We start from the raw sequence: 23,790 nt of genomic DNA on the forward strand, positions 1-23,790 counted from the left end.
GGCTGTGCGATATTATCAAAATCTCATATCCCAATATGAGACATTTATCGTCCCCACAATTTTACATTTTCTGTAAATTCTCCGACTCTCGGGCAGCTCGACTTGTGTGACGTGTTTTCAGCTGATCGTCGAGTGTTTTGACCGATGCATGAAGCTATACATTTGAGTATTTATTACACGGCGTGCTGTGGGGGAAACGCCTGTTCTAAGGTTTATTTTCTAGCACCTGAGGCTCTTTTTATCTTCTCGTCCGTAAACACTCTGCAGACTATTTCACGTGATTCATGCGATGGTTTACCGTCGTTGTTGCTAACGACAACGCATAAAAACAGTCACCGTCCGTAGTGTGGTTATATTAAATATAAGAGAAAGAGAGAACTTCTACAGTGACCATCAAAACGATGAAAAAATATTGCCGTAAACAGTTTATTTTGCAACACCACCATCTTGGTTTCTGCATTTCAAATCCTGATGCTACAGTAACACTCGAGCTAACTGGACCCTGTGGCGTGAGCACACTGACTGACCAATGAACTTTTGTTCTTGTTGCCTTTGAAATGGTTGCATTGAGGACGGGGCCTGGGCTGGAACCACTCATGGTCATCAAAGTACCTTTGATACCATTTCCTCCACAAATAGTGAGGACGGCGGTTTAACCGCAAAATAAGACCCAAAATAAATTTAATATACGACCAGAATACGAGCAGTCGGCAACCATTTGAGTTGCGCTCAACAAACGACTTGCACTGATCAGCAGAGACTGAATCAAATGGTTTGCGTTGTTGTTGTTGGCAATCTGCCTGCTTTGTAACAGGAAGTGACCTCATCTGGATGACAGGCTGAAGTTATCAGCTAAGGCTAGCTAGCTTGATCTAGCTAGCTAGCTTAGCAATCTGCATCCATAAACTGAACGTGGCCCAGTTTACAGTGTGCTGCAGTATTAGCATAGCACTGTGTCAGTGATGATTAGCATTAAGTGTCATTCAGCCGAGCATCTCGTTTCTTCTCTTTGTCGTCCTTCCTCTCTGATATTTCATCTGCTCAGCTGTCCATCTACCGCTCCCTCCTTACATCTTTCAGCCAAGGCTAAAGGTCTCCAGTCTCCTCTAATATCAAAGCCTGATCCTCGTCATGAGCGGACAAACGAGCAGAGAGAAGGAGGCGTGTACACGGAGAGGAGAGGGAGCGAGTCGGGCCAGCGTGGGGATCGCACATGAAGAGATTGAAATGCAAATGAGGAAGCTGGCCGGCAGACGGGCGGGAGGCCACGCTTGTTGTTTCATGACTATCAATCCGAGAAGCTGCATCAATTTGGAGAATTTACCTCAGAGAGAGCAACGCTTGAAAGAGAGAGTCACACCTGGGCTGCTAAGATGCTGATTGACAGACAGCAGGAAATGAATATTGATGATCAACTGGCACAAAAAGACTTTTTATTTGATGATTTTTTTTATTAAGCTCATAATATTCTTCAGACAGATAGTAGAGCATTAAAAATAGAAAATGTTTGTTACTCATTAGGCCTTAAATATTCTTCAGGGAAACTAAAGAAAAAATGTTCCAATGTTTTATCCATGCAAGACACAACTATGAAAATCTAAATGCAATATTATTTTTATACTAATATTTTCTATTAATAGGTGTAAATGGTGAGAACTGAATACAACACAAATATCTAATCAAAAATACCACAAATAAATGAATCAATCTGAAGGTTAATGAGTGATGACCTGTGAAAAACATTATCTGAGTTCAGTTTGTAAATGAATAAAATAAAATATCTAATATTGTTTATTGAAGCTGCATAGTTGTCTGGTTTAGTCGTCTCTTTATCGAAGGATTCGTCAAAGTCAGCCACACCTGCACCTCTGCTGTTTCTGTTCAGTCTCCAAGTTTCCTTTGCAAACATCAGTTTATGTGTCAAACTGTCGCTGTCTGGATCCCAGGCAGTGACGGTGTGTTAGGAGTAGGGCTGCTCGATGATGGCAAAAATGATAATCACGATTATTTTCACTGAGATCTCGATTATTTGACGATATTTATTTAACAATAACAATGTATTGAATAATGACTTTAAAAAATAATATAAAATAGTGCAAATACTGATAACAGTGCAAATGTTTGCAATATAAGAAATAAATGAAAAATGTAAACATCTATGTTTAGTGAACTTTGCAGTGTTGCTCTGTGGTGCAGCTGCGACACTGTAGCAAAGTTTACACACTGTGTCTACTTGATCCACGTCTGACTCATGAACCCATAATGTTTCCACACCACTCAAGTTTTTTTACCTCTTTTCAACCAACAGCAGTCACTCTCCTCTCCAAATAACTTCTGCTCAGCTTTCCGAGCTTCCCTCGGGTCCTCTTAATCAGCGGTCCCCAACCCCCGGGCCTCGGACCGGTACCGGTCCGTGAGTCGTTTGGTACCGGGCCGCGAGAGTTGAGGCTCAGGTGTGAAATGTATAGTTTTCAGCGTTATTTTGTTATCGTTTTTATCGTTAACTCGGTTTTCCTGGGTCTTTTCACGTGTGTTATGAATAAATCTTCTTTTTTTCAGTACCGGTACTAGTTTTATTTTGTTGTATTTATCCGCGACACCTTAAAGGCCGGTCCGTGAAAATATTGTCGGGCATAAACCGGTCCGTGGCGCAAAAAAGGTTGGAGACCGCTGCTCTTAATTGTTGTGACGCGTGTTCGAAATGTAGAGAGGTGCGCTCGATTTGCCACACGGAGCAGCGCGAGAGTAAAGCACGAGGGAGGGGCTAATAATCGGCTCAGTCATTTTTAATGATCGTTGAAAGCCCAGATCGTAATCGAGATTAAAATTCGATTAATTGAGCAGCCCTAGTTAGGAGCGCAACTGGGAAGATCTGGAATGAGCATGTTGTGCTCATTTTTGGCCGTGACAGAGTACAAAGCACATCCTTTAAGCCAAAATTTGATCAGGTTTCTGTTTTTCATTGGCAAACTATTGTGTTCTCACCTCTTATACGAACCATCATATAAAGCTTGTAGAAAAATGTGCACAGTCGCTGCCTGCCTGGCAGTTCTGGCTCGGATTTAGAAACAGTGGAGGAGATCCAGCAGCCACTGCAGATATCAGACTTCCAAGAAGCGTCCCAAATGTTGGAGGAACTCTGGAAGAAGCACAGAGGGCTTCCTGTCAGGAGGATGGCAGCCAAACGTTACATGACACGGTCACTTACATCGCGAGAACGCATCTGGCTTCTTCTCTCTGTGAGGTTACAAAAAGCAGAAACATCAGCGTTGTTCACTTCAGAACTTTCAGTCCCTTTCTTGGAACGACCGCATCCATTTCTTTAAAAAAGCCCTCCGGTTAAACTCAGTCGATAATTACAAGAAACCTTTTAACTAATCCAGGTAATGGCTGCTGATACGCTGCGAGGAGGAAGCGCAGATCAGCGTGATGCATCTGTTTAACTGTTCTGATCAAACACCCGCATATGAACCGCGATGGGGCTCCGATCGCAGCACTTACCAATAAAGCTGCAACATAAAACGAACTAAACAAACTGAAACTGCATTGAGACCCCAAACGGACTCAGCACAGCGAGGACGCCCCGTCGGCCTCTGCACAAAGAAATGAACATCATGACTGCAGCGCGATGAGAGCAATAACACTTGTGTCTCCACTGTAAGTTCAGCAAACGCAAGCTCACGTTCTCCGCTCGCAGCTTCCACACAGATTAATGGATGCATCCGCTGTGGGTCGTCGGAGCGGTTTTACATATTTTATTCAACCTCTCTACATGCAGAGACTCTGAGGACTCCAATTAGTCTTAATAACGTCAAATAGTTCCTTTGCATTCTTATTAAAGTTTTCTCTGGTGTTCGGTTTCAGAGGTAGAGCAGAAAAGAAAGGTGAGAGGCTCTCACCTTTTTGCAAGACCTTCTTCTTCTTTGCAAGAAGAAAAAGTCTTCTTCTTCTTCTTCTTCTTTTTGCAAGACCTTTTTGCAAGACTTTCTTGCTCTCTGCAAGAAGAAAAAGTGAAGCATTACAGAAACACGGGAGGTGAAGAAGACGTTGATATGTGTTTATGCAGCAGACCAGTTTTAGTCAACTATACATCCAACCGTTCATCCGGTTCGGGGGCAGCAGCCTAAGCAGAGAAGCCCAGTCCTCCCTCTCCCCAGCCACCTCCTCCAGCTTATCCGGGGGAACACCAAGCCGCTCCTCGCCAGCCGAGAGATATAATCTCTCCAGCGTGTCCTGGCTCTGCCCCGGGGCCTCGTTCCGACTACATATCATAAGATTATGACAGACTAAATCTAATATTGATTCAGTTTGTGTATAAAAGTTTGTCATGTTTTTGTGGGTGAGAGTTAGCACAGGCTTTACAAAGCCTCTGATTTTCCTCGACATTAAATCCGAATGTGTCCAAACATCTGCTCTTCCACCCGAGCGTTCACATTGTGACAGGTTTTCAGTAAAAACAGGAAGCAGCTTCTAATCTCAGTGCACACGGACATCACCTCTGATTCTTGTCTCTCCAGAATACTTTCATCTCATTATTATTCCTTTTAATATTGCTTTTGTCCTTGTGCATTAGTTTTAATTTAAGTCTTGTTGTTGTCATTGATGTAAACTATGGCAAAAATTACTGGTCAAAAAAATGAACACTGCTCATCTTAAAAATAGTTTCCAGCCTCCCAGGATGATGTAAAGCTCTCTATAGAAAGTCAACAACCACCCGGTGTGCACCTCAGTAAAGACGATGCGCCCCCGCATGAGGCCACAGCGCTGTTACAAACTGCATTTCTGATTTCATTCATTCCACAAAGAACTTTCTTCTTCGCCCAATTGAGCGTTTCACCGCGAGCATGACAAATTTATGCAATTCATATCCAATCTCTGCCTGCGCTGATCTCTGAGCTGGTCTGCGGCCCCTCTACTGTGTGCGCGCGTGCATGTTCAGCATGTTTGATGAGGTTCGGCTGACCGGGTCGGGTCTATCTCTGATTCACCTCGTACATCAGAGCTGGCTCGTGCAGCTGATGTCGATCCAGCAGCGCAGATGAGAGGAATCCATGTCAACCTCATTACCCGAACCTCATGAATCCTCATGAATCTTTCATAAGAGCCGAGCTATTAGAGACTCGGAGACTCAAATGGCGTATGTGCACTTATTTATTCATGTCTATATGTCCATATTTACCTCTCGTTATCTCTAAAGCTCGTGTGCCTTATGGTTCGACGGCGCTGCCGATGTCAGTCAGGCTCAGAGAGGAGGGGAGGGCTACGGCGGGCTTTCTGTCCAAATGCAGTTATGCAAAGTAGAGCTCAGACCTCTAACAGGGATGCAAAAATCCTCTCAAATTATGTTAATAATGGCAAATATTTAGATATCTTGGACCTCCATCTGGACCTGAATCTGCATTAAAATTCACATGTTTACAGATAACAGCAGGATGCATGTGCTGCTGTTAGTTAATGAGCACGTAGCAATGAAATGCTCAGAAAATGTGAAAATTACATCATCGCTTCTTCCAGCTGAAAACATCTGAGAGTGTTTCCTGAAACGCTGTAGATGTTCTTTCTTCTGATAGGAACAAAAAAACTTCATATCCAAAGTTTTTTTTTAGCCCAGAGGTTCAAGCATTGATGTTCATCACACAAAGACTCAGAGCTTGATGCTACTAAAGTCTGCATTAGCATTCAGTAAGGTGGAAGGAGGCCCTGGTTTGTGCCTTTTATTACTTATATTTTTGCTTTGTTAGGTGCTTCGCTAGGTGCAAATGTGTCCCTTGCAGGCTTCCATATCTGACGCCCTTTGACTCAGAGGAGTTTATTTAAATGACCTCCTCAACGTGTCTTGAAGTTGTCCAGAGGCCTGGTAATGAACTAATCTTCTGATTCAGGGTGAGATCTAAAACCTGCAGGCCCTCGAGGCCTGGAGTTCCCCACCCCTGTTGTAGACGTCCTCATGTCTTCTTCACCACATCCCTTATAATGCTTTTAAATTCTGCAGAAGATATATGCATGCTTACGTTGGGATATTCCTGCAAATTATTCCATTTTCAGGGAGTGTAGTAATAAAATGCTGATTCCCAGATTTGTCAAAGACCCCGAGCATATCAAACAAACCATTTGGAAGAGTGTAGCTGGCAGCTGTTGGTGCTGAGGCAGAGAAAGCTACAGAGCTAAACTGGATGAGAGTTGGCCCAGTATTGGCTTAAAGATAGCCTCCATCTTGGTATCTTAAAATAGTTTGGACTGTGAAACTGAGGAAGTGTGCAGCTTATTGTGTGATGACTTGTGATTGACATTAGCCAATGAATATAATAACAATGCTCCATTTTCAATGTAACGAGGGCCATAATTTGCTAAATTAACATCATCTCTGTTTAATAAGACTTAAAACTAGTCACTGAGTACTTTGGCATTGGTTCACTTTTCAGACTCAGGAGCCGCGTCTGCCTTTTTGTCTTTTATAACAAACAGCAAATTATTCTGCTGCTTGACATCTGACAGATTTGTACATTTTATTAAAGGTCAAATCTTTACAGATCGAACAGCACAAAGTGTTTAGTGAGACCACAGCAGCAAGCTGAGTCACAAAGCTAAAGGGAGTGCATGGTTTTCACTACAAGTCCAACGAACAGCATCGCTCTGGTCTTCTGTCGGTGTTGTTAAAAAATGCTCGCTCAACTCAACACACGGTACAAGTGTTGTTGAGTTCCACAGGACAACGTTTCTGAAATACAGCAAATAACCCCACGGTTTTCTGAAGCCTTCCATCCATCCATGCATCATTCATCCATCTATCCTTACACCCATCCATCCATCCATCCATCCATCTATCCTTACACCAATCCACCCATCCATCCATGCATCCTTCCATCCGTCCAGCATCCATCCATCCATCCATCCATGCATCCTTCCATCCGTCCAGCATCCATCCACCCATCCATCCATCCATCCATGCATCCTTCCATCCGTCCAGCATCCATCCATCCTTCCATCCATCCATCCATGCATCCTTCCATCCGTCCAGCATCCATCCATGCATCCTTCCATCCGTCCAGCATCCACCCACCCATCCATCCATCCATGCATCCTTCCATCCGTCCAGCATCCATCCACCCATCCATCCATCCATCCATGCATCCATCCATCCATCCATCCGTCCAGCATCCATCCATCCATCTATCCATACACCCATCTACCCATCCGTCCAGCATCCATCATCCATCTATCCTTACACCCATCCATTCATCCATCCATCCTTCCATCCGTCCAGCATCCATCCACCCATCCATCCATGCAGCCATCCATCCATCCATCCGTCCAGCATCCATCCATCCATCTATCCTTACACCCATCTACCCATCCGTCCAGCATCCATCCATCCATCTATCCTTACACCCATCCATTCATCCATCCATGCAGCCATCCATCCATCCATGCAGCCATCCATCCATCCATCCATCTATCCTTACACCCATCCATCCATCCATCCATGCATCCTTCCATCCATCCAGCATCCATCCACCCATCCATCCATGCATCCATCCATCCATCCATCCAGCATCCATCCATCCATCTATCCTTACACCCATCTACCCATCCGTCCAGCATTCATCCATCTATCCTTACACCCATCCATCCATCCATGCATCCTTCCATCCGTCCAGCATCCATCCATCCATCTATCCTTAAACCCATCCAACCATCCCTCCATCCCTACATCCATGCATCCTTCCATCCGTCCTTCCTCCTCTTCCTCTCACAGTTTCATGTCCAGATTCACACATTTAAATCCTGGTGAACATATTTCCCTGTTTTTCTCCAGACAGCATGAACTATTCTGTAGCTGCTGACAGCAATGATAAAGCTTCCTAAATACCAATCAGCTCCGTCCTTTTATTCCTCCCAGAAAAATCTATTTACTCCAACCCAAACTTTTCTTTCAAAACTTTTCCTAACTTTTCCAAAACTATGTCAGAAGCTGTCCTGATTGCTCGATTAAAGGGGACGCGGGGCGGGACGGACAGACTTTCTCCTTCGCCGTCGTCTCTGCAATGGCGAGATGTCAGCACTGCGCATCAGTCGCCCTCATCAGTATTTATGAATGCAATCCTGATGCTGCATTCAAAGTGCTATCTACACAGCACTTAGCCACAGCATCATTATACAGAACCGGTCCCTCGCCACGCTCCCCTGTATTAAAACAGTCGATAATAAAAGAGAAGCTATCAGCTATTACCCTAAGTGACTCAAATGGCATGTCAAGTGGGAGGCTTATAGTCCGCCATGCTCCCCGACTCCGCCACAAACTAATAGATGATGAAATTAAACAGAGAAAATGAAGGAGGGAAAGTAGTATGAAGGTGTTGGAATGTTTTTAATGTTTGATTAGAAAGTTTCCCGCCTCACCCGGTCATAATTTATCTCTTCGTGTCTTTATATCTTTCTTTCTGTTAGTGCTGGCGAGACTGCCACGACTCCGCCTTCACCCTTTCTTTTTTTCCCTGTAGTTTCTTCTCTGCTTCATCAAAGTCTTGACTCGTTCCTCATCTTTCCCACAATGCTGGTAGCTCATGAGCTATTCATCAAACAAATACATTCACGGTCGCCGAATGTGGCTCAGCATCGGGGACGGATATTTGTCAGGTCACAAGTTTTCATTTCATCGTTCCCTTCAAGAGAAATTCCTCTGAGTATACAGTACTGTGCCAAAGCCAGACCTAATGTCTTTATATTTTGCTTCCAAGCAGTCAGACGTGCTTGTAATTTTTAAACAGTGGTCTCCAGGCTTTCTGAAGGTCTTTGAAAATGTTTCTTTGGGCATTGGCTGCTTTTTCGCACACTGGCTCTGCCGTCCTCGTGCCTGAACACTTTCTATTGGATCATTTAGCAACGACCTGTGAATCATTCAGAAATGAAAAAACTCCGGTGTTTGTTTACACAGAGCAGACAACATAGCAAAGAAGCAATTTTAAAGGATATCTTTACACACTTTGTAACTAACAGGCTGTCACAAAAGGGCGGAATTTGTTCGTGTCGTTTGTCGAATGCATCAAAATGTCAAAGATAACACAGTTTGAAAGGAATAAAGAGTGTTTTGCTTCAACAAGGTGATTCAGCTGTTCAGCTTTAAAAGACAAAAACTAGACAAAACCTGGCGTACCATGGTGCCCATTAAAAACTGACAAAACTGACAAACAGAGGACGAAAAAAGAAGTGGCAGGTCTAAAACACGACATCCAGCAGACAGTCGTGTTCCAGCCTGTGCTGCTGGGATTTGGCCAAATTTGGTAGAATTATGAATAGGGATGGGTATTGATAAGATTTTCACGATTCCGATTCCATTTTCGATTCTGTTTAACGATTCGAATCTTTATCGATTCTCTTATCGATTTTTTTTTTTTAAAAAAGGAGAACACTAAGGTCAATTAGCTTAGATCTTTGTTTTATATCTTCTCTTTGAAAAAGATAGAAATTTAGGAGTAACATGGCCTTACAAACCCAACAGTGAGATCTTAACAGATCCAACCTATGGCTCTTCAATGGGGTGTCACAGGGTCCCCAGGAAAAAAAATTGTGAATGTAAAATAATAAAATAAATATTCTTCTGTAGCAATTACACAAGAATATCCAGTAATGTCCCTGCCTACAATTAAACACATTCACTTACCGAAAATCGGGGGCATCTGCTGTGGCAAACGGCTGCAAGCCTTTTACCACAAACTGAGTCACTGCTCGGTGACATTCGTCTATCCTGCCTGAAAGGAGACGCTACCGGTAGACTGTAGCAAGAACTGCCAGCATCTGAGCCAGACTCTGTCTCTCATCATGGTCACCTAAACGCACAGTAATGGCAGGTTTTGTAATAAGGCAGATCGCACTAACATAATCTGCACTGTTAGTTGATTATTTACCTGCCGTATTAACGGGAGAGGACGTGCAAACGTTACCGCTGCTGCTGGGTTGAGATTCACGAGTCTGGAGCGGAATTAAAAACACGACATTTATTTAAGGTTATCGCGTGTTTTGTGAGCAAATGCTTTTGCACATTCGTAGTGTTTCCTCCCTTAAATGAAATATCTACTTTGCAAGTATTGCAAGTTGTCCTGTTGTCATCCGTTCTCGTAAAGTATGACCAAACTTTTGAGCGTTTGAGCCGCCGTGTTTCCTGCCAGGTAAATGACGCTCCGCAACGTGGTGACGTCATTCGGGGCGACTGGACTCGATAAGGGAATCGTTTGCAAAAATGGCAAACAATTCCAAGGAATTGAAACAGTGGGAACTGGTTCTCAACAAGAACCGGTTTTCGATACCCATCCCTAATTATGAACACAAAGAGTATCCTGTCAGGTTATGGTCCACTAAGCTTCTGATTGGCAGTGGGTTCATTTTTCAGCATGACAAGTTTGCAAAACAGTAAAACCAAACCTGGATATCAGTCATGGATCGGCCTCCCCAGAGCACAGACCTCGACGTTCCTGAAGCACTGTGGGATCATCCTGACAGAGACCAGAGCAAAAGGGAAGAGCTTTGAATGTCCTTCCAGAAGCCTGGAGAACTATTTCTAAAGACGGCTGACTCACAGAGGTCAGACTGAGCTGCTCACACCAAATATTCACTTTCAACCTCGTTCAAATTATACAAACTCTATTTTTACCGTATATACTGCACTTCCATTTAAATTTGCATGTTTTAATACATCAGTACTATTATCAAAATATAAGGAAATGACATCATTTTGATGCAGTATTGTGGAATCCTTATGTACATAAGTACATAAATGTACAGAGGTGATATACACAGCTGATGAGTGGGGACATTTCAAGCCCAAAAGCAGCACACCCACCAGAGAAACTGTCCACTGAGTTCATTTTAAATGAGTCTCTAATGTTAGGCTCAATCATTGTTTCATGCATTACGTTTGCCTTCGTTGCACTAAAACAAATTATGGCATCAAACTGTTGACTTGACCTGTAGTCTGAGAAATGTACTTGCTGTGACAGCGTCTGAGTGTTAAAGCTCTGACAGCGAGAATAAATAAAGATGGCAGAATAATTTTATTTAGATCATTAGTCAAGGTACAGACAAGGAGAAAACACACACGCACACATGCGTACACACTCCCACAGCGCTGGAGAAACACAAGAACAAACAGCAGCCCGAGGAGGAGCCGAGGTGGTGGGTGAAAAATGAGCTTGTGAAGAGAAGGCGAGAGTCAGAGATGGAAGTCTCTTGCTGTAATAGCTGGCCTGTGTTTCCCCGGGGTGTGTGTGAGTGTGTGTTTGCAGCTTGTGTTTTTCTATATGTGAGTGTGTGTCCTCGGCAGCCTCAGTCTTATCGTGTCCGTCCAGCTGGTCTGCGGGGCCTCGGAGCCCAACGCTGCCCAGAGAGCAGAGGACAGAGGTGGGCAGATCTGGAGGCCGAAGACGGAAGCAGCTTTCACACGGGGCGCGATAAGACGAAGACGAACCCTGCCCTCTGCAGCCGTCACTCTTAACCCTGCGCACTGCACATAAAACTGTCTGGCAGCACGACACTGCAAGATTCACCTCAGTCGTAGTTTTTTGTTTTAGCTGAAACATCAGAACAAGAGATCCAAACATTTAAATACAGGGGTTTAGCTCCTCTTCCTTTCAGGCCACGCTCCCTTTAAGCCAGCTTTCTTTTGATTGGCCGACTCTCTCATACAGATGAATGGGCGGGTCATCTTTGCCTGACATCACTATATAAGGATTTCCCCTCCCTGTGACTTCAGACAGAGCGTAGAGCAGACAAAACAGAGTCTGAAGCCTTTTGTACAGATTAGTTCAAATGGTTTATATCATTTTTTGCTTTTTCAGAAGAACAAACACTGAACCTTACAGGTGCTCGTGACCAGAGATGGGCAGTAACGCGTTACTGTAATCTGATTACTTTTTTCAAGTAACGAGTAAAGTAAGGGATTACTATCGCAAAAACCGTAATTAGATTACCGTTACTTTCACGTAGGAACGCTGCGTTACTGCGTTACTAAAACCGTGATTTATTTTGCGAGAATGTCTCATGACAGTGACGTAAGCGAGCGCGACGTTCGTGACAACAGCCGTGTGCAGATCAACAATGGATCATATATCGAGTGCAGAGAGAGTATGAGCGTGCAGCGTTTAAAGCGTGGAAGTACTGACCTTACTTTGAGTTTGATTCCATAAAAAGTGACAAAAACATTAGTGTCCGTTGTGCGTGGGAAGAAAACTTCTTTTTACAGCGAAAAAACCCCTAAACTTCCAAACAAGCACCGAGTAGCTACGACGTAATGGGAAACTCACAGAGAAACTCGCGGATTCTTCCACTGACCGCGGCACACCTGCACCAGGGTAACCCTCCGCCTACCCCACTCCTGCTTTACAGGTGAAAATAGAGCAACAGGACCGCTAGTCTTTGACTTTATTTATTTTCTGCTGTGTTTTACTTGCATCTATTTGAAAGACTGAGTGTAAACACACAAAATATTTCATTTTATGTGCTGGAATGTGCAGAAAATAGGTTTAAATGTTAAACTAATTTCTTCCAGTCAGAGAATGTTGCAGATAATTTAATGTTTGCTTGATGCATAAAGTTAAAAGATTAAAACTAATAAAACAAGTTTTAGTAGGATTGGGCTGAAAGATCTATCGCTTTATCACCTATTCAGGTTGTAAATCGTGTTTTTAAAAAGTAACTAAGTAATTAATTACTTTTGAAAATAAGTAATCAGTAAAGTAACTGGATTACTTTTTTGGGGAAGTAATTACTTTTTTCAAGTAACTTGACCAACACTGCTCGTGACACCTGAGAGGTCAGGTACGCTGCTCAACAGCTTTCTCAGTCTTGTTTTTTTTCAACCAGCTGCTTTAATTGCAAAACTTAAACCCATCATTTAAAAAAATAAAATAAAAAAGTAGCCAAACAAATCTCAGTCCTGCTTCTTTCACGTTAACGATGTCACAGCTTGTATGTATTCATGCAGACTTGTTGTTTGTTCTATTTTGGGTCTGGAGCCCTTTGTCGGCTTTAAAAACAGCCCGGCCCCTGTCAGCCCAGCTTTTGGAGATTCTAATTGAGTTTTGGCTCGGGAACGAAAAGCAATATTTCTGAAGAAAATCGAGAGCTGAAAAAAAAGGAGTGGGTGCGTGACATTTTGCTTTCCTTTCTCCTGTTTTGGCCGTCGCTCCCTCGTTCGCTCTGCCTTTGCTGCGATGGGAAGGACAGAAATAAGCCTCCCCTCCAGGTTGGCGTCTCTCCACGCTTTGCTTCCTCCTCTTTCTTCTCTTCTTTGCCTCGCCCTACCCGTCGGTTATTTCCCCTCGGAGTCCAGTGGCTGTTTCCGTCGTATCACGGAGCCAGCTCGAGAGAAAGAGCGGTCACGACGAAGCTGCTCAGGTACCCGGGGCCTTAATGAAATCACTGCAGCGCAGAGACGATTAAACATTCCTCTCTTAATGGAAGAATTGGCCTTGAAGTTGTTTGTGGGGATTTTTATTCTACATTTGTTTTATTTATTTTTCTTTGGAGAATCAGACTTGAAAGTAATTTCTGCTCATTTATGTTTCCCTCTCATGGTCTCTGAGAGACCGAGGTGATGTTTTTACTGCGATGTGGGTCGTTCTGTTAATGATGAGCTCTCGTGCTCCTGACTTGATCCATGCTGTTATAGTTTAGGATATCAGCTTTAGTCACTGACAGAGCAATTCTTCCATTAATGGTTTTCCTGTGGAAAAATAAGTGCGCCCTCGGCTTCGGAGGCCGTGCTGCTCTCTGCGATAAAAATGTAATAACTATCAAACGATAACAGCGGAGCAATAAAGGTCATTTTTACCTTTCCACCATGACCGATTACCATTCCTCCAGTTTGAGCTTTTCCTCTGTGAGTAGCAGAGATCCATGTATGCTCCAGCTTCAGACAGATTAACTTCAGGTGTGTTTTAATATGATCAAACCTCAATAACAAACGAGCACACCAAACCGAACCATTTCCAGCACCCGGCTTCTCCCGATAGCGTCTCTGATCTCCTCTTACTGTGGACAAGCAACTCCATCTTTGATTCGTGTTTCCAGAACAGACTGCCAAACACCGTTTTGGACAACCACTCTTTGGTGGCTTTTCCCAACAATTAAAACAGTTACCTGCAGGTTCTGTGGAGACATTTTGGCATCCTCGCACACTCACTTTCACATCAAGCGCTCCGTCTTTGGTCTGCTGAAGCTGGCAGCTATTTGATCTCTGTAACACTTGTAGATGATGATCTTCACAGTGGGATGATTGATTCTCAAACCATCGGAGGTCTTTTATAAATCGTTTCCAAGACTCACAGCATTGTGACTTCTTCCTCTTGTGTAATATTTAAATATGAGACGTTTACTTGGCTCAACAGCGAACTCTGCTCTGACTCTTGGAGTCAATAATCACTATCAGCCTCAGACGCTTGCTACTTGAGAAGTTTTCAGCACTTTGACTAATCCAGTACGTGTGTCACTGTTCTGTTCTGGAGAAGAGAAGGACGAGCACGAATGAAGCTGTCGAGCTCTGACGATCAGGGGCGACTCGCAGAAGAGCGCTCTTACTCATCGAAAGAAACCAGCTGAGGTGGTTCAGACATCTGGTCAGGGTGGCTCCTGAACACCTGCTAGGTGAGGTCTCTGAGCCCGTTCTCACTCCCGAGGCGTAACATGCCGACGTTTTGTCACGTCCCGGGGCGTTCCTGAGGAACGCGAAAGGAGACCTTCGGCGTTCTTATGGTACGCGGCGGGTTATGGGCGAAATCCAGTGCAATGACGCTCCCGCGGTAATAGACGTTCCAGCCCTGTATTCCAGCCCTAAACCTAACCTTATCCCTAGCCCTAACCATAACCTTTTTCCTGAGCTTAACCAGGACTTTAATGATGTTAAATAGCGTGTTTCTAAGCGATTTGAAGAAAAAGAGCGAACATGTGTAGATTGAGTCCATATGGTTCTCATATTTCCTCATTTTTCCGAGGTCGTCATTTAGGAACGTGGTGGGTAGCCGAAAACGTAATATGTTGACGATTTGTCACCTAGCGTAAAATGTTACGCTTTGGGAGTGAGAACGTGTTGGGTCTCTTGGGAGGTGTACAACTGGGTGAGGAAGTCCTGGGCGTCTTCGGAGGACTTTCTGTCCAGACCTGGAAAAATGGCAGAATATGGTTGGTTGGACCCTAACCATAGATGAGGAGTCCTCAGTGATGGATGTAAAGATGTTAGAGGCAGCAATTTGTACGGATAATGAGCTGCTTTTCATTACAACAAAACTATCTGCCATTAAAACTATTCCATTTCACTAAAGTGTGTGTGTGATCGCTGTGGAGTGGATCATCATTCAGCAGATACAGCACAGACACACTACACACCATGCCTCAATGCCAGGAGCCACTGCCAGCCTTCCAAATGTTTATGAGCGTGCTTGACGAGGGTGCTCGATGTGCTGTCAGATTTTCAGTGTGTGTGTCAAAGCGTCCATGTGTTGCTTGTGTTGTTGCGTTCTTCGACAGGCAACAAATGACAAAAAGCTCAGATTTGCTGTTTTCTCGCAGACACAGTTAACTTCAGAGAGCAACTTGAAGACAGAAAAAAGGAGTTTGACAAGTTTTAGAAGGAAGCGTCTTCCACTGCAGAAAATAGACTGCTTAACATATTTGGTAAACAGTGTGTGTGTGTGTGTGTGTGTGTGTGTGTGGCACTAAGCAAGGAAAAAAGGAAGTAATACTGGCTGTCAGTGTGAGCAATAAAGTGTCATTTTTCTATACTGTTGTGAATATAAAGAGGTGAAATCACAAGTGTCTGACTTTCAATTTCCTGATTTTATTTTTCTCATATTTGACGTTTTAATCAGTTTGTTGTCAGACTGACACACACTGCAGTGCCACTCCGCTGCTACTACAAGTGTCTGTCTTTACTGCTTATCTTAAGACGTCCTCGTGTTGACACTTTGGAAACATCAAACTCTTAAAAGAAAGATTTTGATAAGCAAGCAGCTTTTATATAGCCTGGTGCTGTAAAGCCACTCATACTGCAGCACGAGCTCTCTGTTTTATAAGAGTGAAGCTCGTTGTATAGACACCTTGGACAGTAAAGCCTTTTTAAGAGTCTCATCTCTCCGATTACCTTCATCTTTCTATTTTTCTATGATCAGGCCGCCTCTTATCTTAATGACATGTCATAGGCCTTTTGATAAATTCAATTCAATTCAATTTTATTTATATAGCGCCAAATCACAACAAAAGTCGCCTCAAGGCGCTTAAAGCATATAGTTAGGGCTGGATCAGGTGACCCTGACTCCTCCCTTAGTTACGAGCCATAGCTGTAGGCTGCTGGGGGATTCCCATGAGTCTTTCTTCTTCTCTCTCCTTTTCTCACACACTGTGTTTCCTCCCCTCACTCCCCCTCCCTGGTTCTGCTGGATGTTTCTTCCTGTTATAACTGAGTTTTTCCTTCCCACTGTTGCCAGTGCTTGCTCCTATGCTAGTTGGGATGTTATTGTAGAGTCTTTAGCTCACACTTTAAATGCTGTTGTGATTTGCTGCTTTATAACGACTAGTTAAACATCAGTTAAACATATTATTTCTGTACTAATGTTGCTCCTTCCAAGTACAGCCAAGCAATAAATGCAACTTTAATTACTGTTAAGAATTTCACTTCTAATCTTTATCAAAACAAGATAAGAAGTCAGGATAAAACGAATATTTTTTTACTAATTACTTCTGGGGAGTGTTTGGTCTGCCAGGACGAACAAGAAGAGGTAAAAGGTCACATAAGGTTTCCGCTGGTGAGTCTAACAGCAGCTGTCTTTGTCCCCGGGTCTCACCCTGCCCATTTAAAGGGTCTGCTCATCCTCCAGGCAGGCCTGCACAGTCTGCTCACACCTACACTTTAACTTCTTCTGTCTGTGGCGGAGGCTGCAGTGTGGCTGTGGGTCACTGTCGGGGTTCTTGGTCAGCTCGGCGTTCTACTGTGTCTGACTGATTGTTGGTGCTGGTGAGCTTAACGTCCCCTAACAAAGGGGACATCTTTCACCACAACCAACCTCTTTGACATACACATGGACGTTTAACACCTTTAAAGACCCCATAAAATGCCTACTTGAACTTTATGGAAGGAAGGAAGTGCATCATCAGTGATGACCTCATGCTGCAGCCAAACATGCTGCCATCACATTAAATCTAAAGGCCTTTGCTTTTATACCTGATGGCTTCAGGCAGATGCAGGAACACCTAAACCAAAAGTCTTGACGTTGTCTGTGGTTTGTGCGAGAACGAGGACAGTTTATGGATTCAACCTCTGCAAAGCTCAAATCCCAGACGTTCCCCCTCCCGCTCTCGATGTTGAAAATCAGGCTGCACACTTTTCAACGGAAGTTTTCTCACCACACTCTGCATGGCTGAACAGACCTGATTACCTTTTCACTGCAGTCGTTTTAGCCGTTATCTCTTCCGCCTCAGCTGTGTGTGGCCGTGTGTGTGCTTGCGCGGCGCACTGTGCAGAGATGTGCCCCGCAGTGTACAAATGTCCTACAGCTCTTCGCCCTGCCGATGGCGGCCGGCCAGGCCTGCGTGCGAGGGAGAGGGGCTGAGGGCGAGTGAGGTAACGCTGAGTTTAACGTGAGCTTTCGGGCCCTTCCCAGCAACAAAAAGGTGCTTATGTTTTAGCCAATTGGTTCCAGTGGAGCCAGGTTCCCTTTTTTTCTATTCAACAAATAAACGACTGAAATAATTTCGAGTAAAGCCAATTGGTGTTACTTTTTCATGCTTGGAGGGTTCTGTTGTTGGAACGCAAACTGGGCCGACCGGGGCGAGAGCCAAACGATAGCGGCAGGAGTCTTGGACACACTCCAAGGAGAAAAAGTAAACTTTTCACTCGCAAATGCACAAACATGACTGCTTTCTTCTTTCTGATTTCAGCGGAAAATCTGCCAACAATCAATTCTTAATCCATCAGAACTCTACTGACAATAAAATCTTTCAGGTAAATCCCACTTTGGTGAGTTCAGAGTTTTTGGTTTCAGGTCGGATACGGTGAAGATACGAAAGACGTGGGACGGAGAGCGTGATCAAAGCTGGCTGAAAAAGTCAACATCGCTGAGACTTCACTGAAGTAGACAGTTAACTAATTAGCTGATTAGTTGATGTTTTTTAATTATTCAATAAGGGGAACATCATTAGTTCCAAGTTTCCAGATTTAAGGGTTTAATTTGTGTCTTTGTTTTGTTTTTATTCTTCGGTTTGTGCATTTTTGGAAACAAAGCTAAAATGTCCCCATGAGCTCAGGTTTTCTGCGTTTCTTCTGCTGTGTATGGTCACATTATCCCCGACTGCCACTGCTACCATTCCCACATTGGGATACTGCTGCTTCTGTGTGGCGAGGTGTTGATTTTACCGCCCCGAGCAGCTTCATCTGGTCACAAGTGTGTCACAGATCCTCACACTGAGTTTAACATTAAGCCCAGTGCTTCTCCATTATGTTAGCCTCATCCTGCTGAAAGCCTCAATGTACAGAAAATAACATGCTTGTAGCGAAGCCCCCCAAACGAAGGATGTTTACTGATCAAGTTTTGAAGGTTTAACCCTTTAAAGCCGGTGGGAGCGGGCACGCTCTGTTTTGCGTAACTATTTTTAAATCCCGGTAGCTCTGCAACCACGTAAGCTAGCACAATAATTTTTTTTGCATATGAAACCGGAGGAGTTGTACTTACATCTTATGCCATCAGCTTGTCCTCGGTCACAGTTTCCTTCCACATATAACTTTGCAAAAACTGCATAAAAAGCACTTGCAGCAACAAAAACATAATATTCCAGAAACACGCTTTGCTGATCCGATCAGCTGTTTGTAACACTTCCTACGTTGGAATAGACGTCAGCGCAAACTACTGCATGTCCGCCATGACCTGCCCGAAACCGGAAGTGGCGTCATTTTCGCGGAAATGCAGTTTTTTACCATCAGGGCCTCATGAGCCTATACTGGTGTTTTTAAAAGTTATGTTTGACTTTATGACTTTCTGTGTGGTTTCTGGGATGCTTAGGACTCATATTGCACTGCTGGAAATAGTTTATTTTGATGCATATGCTGCTTTTTTGCAAATTTGCAGTATAATATTTATTTTTGTTTTTCCTGCAGTATATAAAAATTGGTGTATTTCAAAAATAAAACTATGAAGACACTCAAAATAAATTTCCTGTGGTGGGAAACTATTTTGTGCAACTTTTTTGTATTTACAGTTTTGAGGGATAAGCCTCTTAAATTTCTCTAACTAGAAATATATGTTAAAAAAACAAAAACTATTTTCAAATTTTTTGTAGTTTACTGCACTTTTTTGCAATTTATGTAATTACTATGCACTTAATGCATACATATCATTAAAATCTGGGCTGTAATGGTTGTATTGATGTATAGCAACTTGAAATGCTCCCAAAAATGGCTCCACAGCATGTAAAAATATAATATAAGCTCTGGTGGACTTGGTTCTATGGTAGGTCTTAAAGGGTTAATGGTAGTTAACCATCAATCTCACCGTAAGTAAACGTCTAAATAAGGTCCTTGTCTATGTCATGAACACCTTGTGCCTCTATCAATCTAAAAGCTGCTAATGACTAAATAAATCTCCATGGGCTCCATTAAACCATCTCCCTTCAAACTCCTATGATTTCCGCTGAAACTGCGCCGACAACAGTTTCGCAGGAATTCGTCCCTTCAGAATATTAGTTTCAAAACTCAAACAGGAAGCTGATATTAGGCGATGAGCCCCAAAATAAGGTGCAGGACTCTAAATAAAAGTTTGTAGGGTTATTTACAATATTAATTATTATCTGTGTCGAAGACCTGACGGGTGTATGACGGGTGTAACTGGAAGCCGGGGACTAATGGGAACACACAGTGGAAATGTTAGCTAGCTCCAGCTCCTTTACTTGACCGGTATGAAAATTGTGGAGGTAGACGGGTCTGCAGATGAAGCAGTGATGGATGCTTTGAACCCAACACATTCACCTGAAAAAGATCCTTTATGTTATGAAATCTGAGCGCGTGCAGGGTAAATATGGTTGCTGTATATATGGACTGTATCAGCGCACTGTAAAAACTGTTGTCCTTTTTACTTCTGGTCACTGTGTTGGTGGTTTTCCTCTCCTTTCCGTTCAGTTCGAGCGAAAGGCATTTTGTTTTCAGCTTATTTACTCTGGTCGTGTTTATTTGCTTGCTTGGTTCGGTATCGCTGGCGGCGAGTTTCACAGCCCCAGACTTCCTTTGGGAGTTTTAGGCCTTGCAGGTTTTAGGAAGTCTGTTTGTGTGCAGCATAAATTTGGTTTCAGTGATGCCATTAATCTTTGTGTGCTTGTGTTTAAATTTATTATTGCTAATGCATGCAATAATTAGTCCTGTGGGATTTCATTTTCTTCTGCTTCCTGAAGCATATTCTTTTCTCGCCTGTGATTTCGCCTGTTGCACTCGTTGTTCTCATGTAGAAACAACTTGTTTTAAATGCTCAGTTTTATAACTGGTGTAAGGTACAGTCACGCATGTATATTGGGGTTTTGTGTGGAAGCTGCAGCTCTGCTGCTTCAATGGTTGATGGAGTTTGGGTCTGTTTGGGTCTTTGGGGATGCTCAATTTGTTCAACACCAAAATAAACTGCGAAATCTAAAAGTGCAAAGCGAGAAATCCAGAAGGAGACTCGTGACTTCCCTCCACGGCTTTGAATAACTCCCGCTTCATCCCCGCAGCTAATTTTCCCAATCACTCATACCATTAGGATTGATTGAGCTTATCTGGATGCCTAATTACCGAGTGATCCGGGCAGTCCACGGGGTGCGGAGAGAGCGGGAGGGGGAGAGCTAATTTTCAAAATGACACGCATATAGATAATTTGAAGTTTCCAGTTTTCACCTTTGTTCTAATTGCAGCCTAATTAGACAGCAAATGAATGTGTCTAAAATTACAAGCAGCTGAACCAACAGCCAAATCTTTGCTGAGAGAAATAATCCGATGCTTATATAAGGAGAAACACTGCTTCTTGTAATTTGAGTTTCTGTACAGCAACTCCTAATTGAATGTTGGCTCTGCGTACTTTGTTCTCACACTCTGCAGAAAACCCATTTTGGGGGAAAATATAATTACTTCAAGTTGTTGAGTGTCCATAAAACTCTGTGTGTTTTATGACTTTTCTGGAAGCGTAAAAGAATCGAGGAGTTACCTGTGATGTGAAAACGTTTAACTCGTCTGTGCGCTTTAAATAAAAGCGAGTGGTGAGCACAGACCTCACGCTTGCAGGTCCAAAGATGAAGCCTGGAGCTCGACTGCATCTCTATTTCTAAAGCCGGCACTAATAAATAATTGATATGGGTCAAGAAGAGAAGGTTAAATTCACACGCTGCATATTTACCTGCATGTGGAATGAAATAAAAATGCACACGTTTCTTGGCATGCTCTTAAAACTCAACAGCGACAATGAAAAACCTTTAAAACTGTTTAAAACTGACTTTATCCGCATGACATCAGCATGACTACAAACATCAATCAGTCAATAATTATAACCTCCTATCATAGTTTCACAGGGGAACATTTACTTTAGCTCTTTAAAACATCACATTTAAACTTGTGTAGTGTTTAGCTAGATACATACACAGGATTATAATTTTTACTCTTATGTAAAGGTCACCTGAACCATCCCTTTGATAAGCTGCTATAGGCTCAGGCTGCTGCTCTTCTTCACTGGTCACGTGTGGTTACGTCACTACAGCGTGCCGTTCAGCTTCGGTCCTCTCTCTGCCTGAAGCTGGAAGTCATTCGCTCATCACTTGCAGAGATTCCAAGATTTGGTTGCCTAGGTAACCCTCTAATATATTTAATACCAGTTCATTAACCCATGTTAATGGCATGTTTAGTCGCTGTGAGAAGATTATAACAGGTATCGTCCACTTCCTGTTGTCAGCTCTTATTTTGAAAGGTCATAAACTTTCTAGTCTCTGGTCGTCACTTCCTGTGTGTACGTAGGATACGTCTGTGTTTTGCCTCTTTTTCTTTACTCTTTTTGTTCATCTCTTTCCTCTCACCCCCAACGGGTTGTGGCACATGGCTGCCCCGTGTTTCTTCCTGTTAGAAGGGAGTTTTTCCTCCCCACTGTCGCTAAGTGCTTGCTCATAGGTGGTCGTCTGATTGCTGGGCTTCCTTTCTAATATTCTATAGTCTTTACATATAAAACATCTTGAGGTGACTGTTGCTGTGATCTGGTGCCATATAAATTAACCTGAGTTGAGAAGAAGACCTTTGACAAGTCCAACAGAGAAAGGTATCAGGTCTTGTCTGCGGTCCCACCTTCATCAAACTTTCTAAATAATCAACTTGTTGTTTCAGCAAAGATGATAAACGCAGCTCTGAATAGAACCACAGGAGAGGTTGTTACCTGGATGACACAAAAGCCTCAGCCTGCAAAAGGGTGCATTATGGGATGGAATTGGGTCTGTTTATTGAGGTCCCGTTGCCATCTACGGGACCTCACAACAGCATGGAGGTCTGAAGTGATGGCTCTTCTCTTTGGATGGATGTGCTATAGGCTTCATTACTTTCCATTAGCATCTGACAGCTGTTTGTGTGTGCGGTGAAACTGTGTCTGTCTTGGTGTAGTGTGTGTGTGTTACCTGCCATCAGAGGTATTTCTGTGTATCTTTGTGTGTGTGTTAGATTATCTCAGGCCTGAAATTGGTATGTTGAAGGTTGACAGCTTTCTGATGTAACCTCTGTGTGATGGAGGGTCACTAAGAGGTCTGGGGATAAAGATTGTCAACCAGGATTAGAGAGCGTGTGTGTGTGTGTGTTTGGTGTATTTATCAGACTGGCTGCCGTCTGGCTTTCACACTCGTACTCAGTGTCCTTCTCTTCTGCTTGTTCCTCTCTGTCTTTACATCAAATCATTTATAGATTTCTATTAACAAGAACTATAAATGCTGTTTTACAATAAAGAATCAAGACAACGTCTGCTTTACGGTGTCCCTACTCAATTTATGCCATGATTGTTAGTGTTTAACAGAAAAAATGTCAAAAAGTGTCGACCTCACTTTGATCAAATAATATTTTTGGCTAAACGAAAACTCCCCCCTCCCCTTGATGGGTCACCACTGTTAGACTGTCCATTACACAGTCCTTTGAGGGGAAACAGTAGTTTTGTGATCTTCTTACCTTTGAGATGGTTGCTTTGAAAACAGGAATGGAGTCTGCTGCTGCCTAATAAAGAAAAATCCATAGTAGTTGCTGGCAGTACAACCAGAAAAACATAGATGTCCACAGATTAAATTTTTTTCTTCTTCTTGTCCTTAGCGGGCGACCAGCGGCGGTGGTCTGCCGCGCAACCAGTACGCTGCTGTAGGTGCCGCAGGTTCTCTTGCTTGACCAACGATTTTCTTCCACGCTTTTCGATCTAAGGCGATGGTTCTTCCTGCTCGAGGTCAAGTCGAAGTCGAAGGGCCTTCAAATCATCCTGGATTTGTTTCATCCATGTCTTCTTTGGTGCATTTCGATGCACCCTCCAATCGGTGGGGCGGGTCAACCAGAGTAGGCCATGGGGGTAGCAGCTCGGGTCCATTCGGCAAATGTGGCCAAACCAACGGAGTCGGCGGCGCTGGATTAGGTCGCCGATCGTCAGTTGGTCGCGAAGGGAAACGCCGAGAACGCATCTAAGGCAACGCATTTGGAAAACTTAGAGCTTGCTCAGGTCGTGTTTGAGCATTGTCCACGTCTCTGCGCCGTAAAGTAGAATGGGCAGGATCAGGGTTCGGTAACGGCGG

At 43.4% G+C, this 23,790-nt stretch overlaps 1 protein-coding gene and 1 pseudogene across 2 annotated transcripts in view; both read left to right on the forward strand.

Moving 5' to 3' along the window:
* grid1b (glutamate receptor, ionotropic, delta 1b) overlaps positions 1–23,790 on the forward strand; it is a 643,072-nt gene that overhangs the window by 157,221 nt on the left and 462,061 nt on the right. The window lies entirely within an intron of this gene.
* Positions 6,769–7,782, forward strand: LOC148101858 (uncharacterized; annotated as a pseudogene).

The sequence above is a fragment of the Neolamprologus brichardi genome, chromosome 8 (assembly GCF_056152115.1).
Source record: "Neolamprologus brichardi isolate AB-2024 chromosome 8, ASM5615211v1, whole genome shotgun sequence".
NCBI classification, from domain to species: domain Eukaryota; kingdom Metazoa; phylum Chordata; class Actinopteri; order Cichliformes; family Cichlidae; genus Neolamprologus; species Neolamprologus brichardi.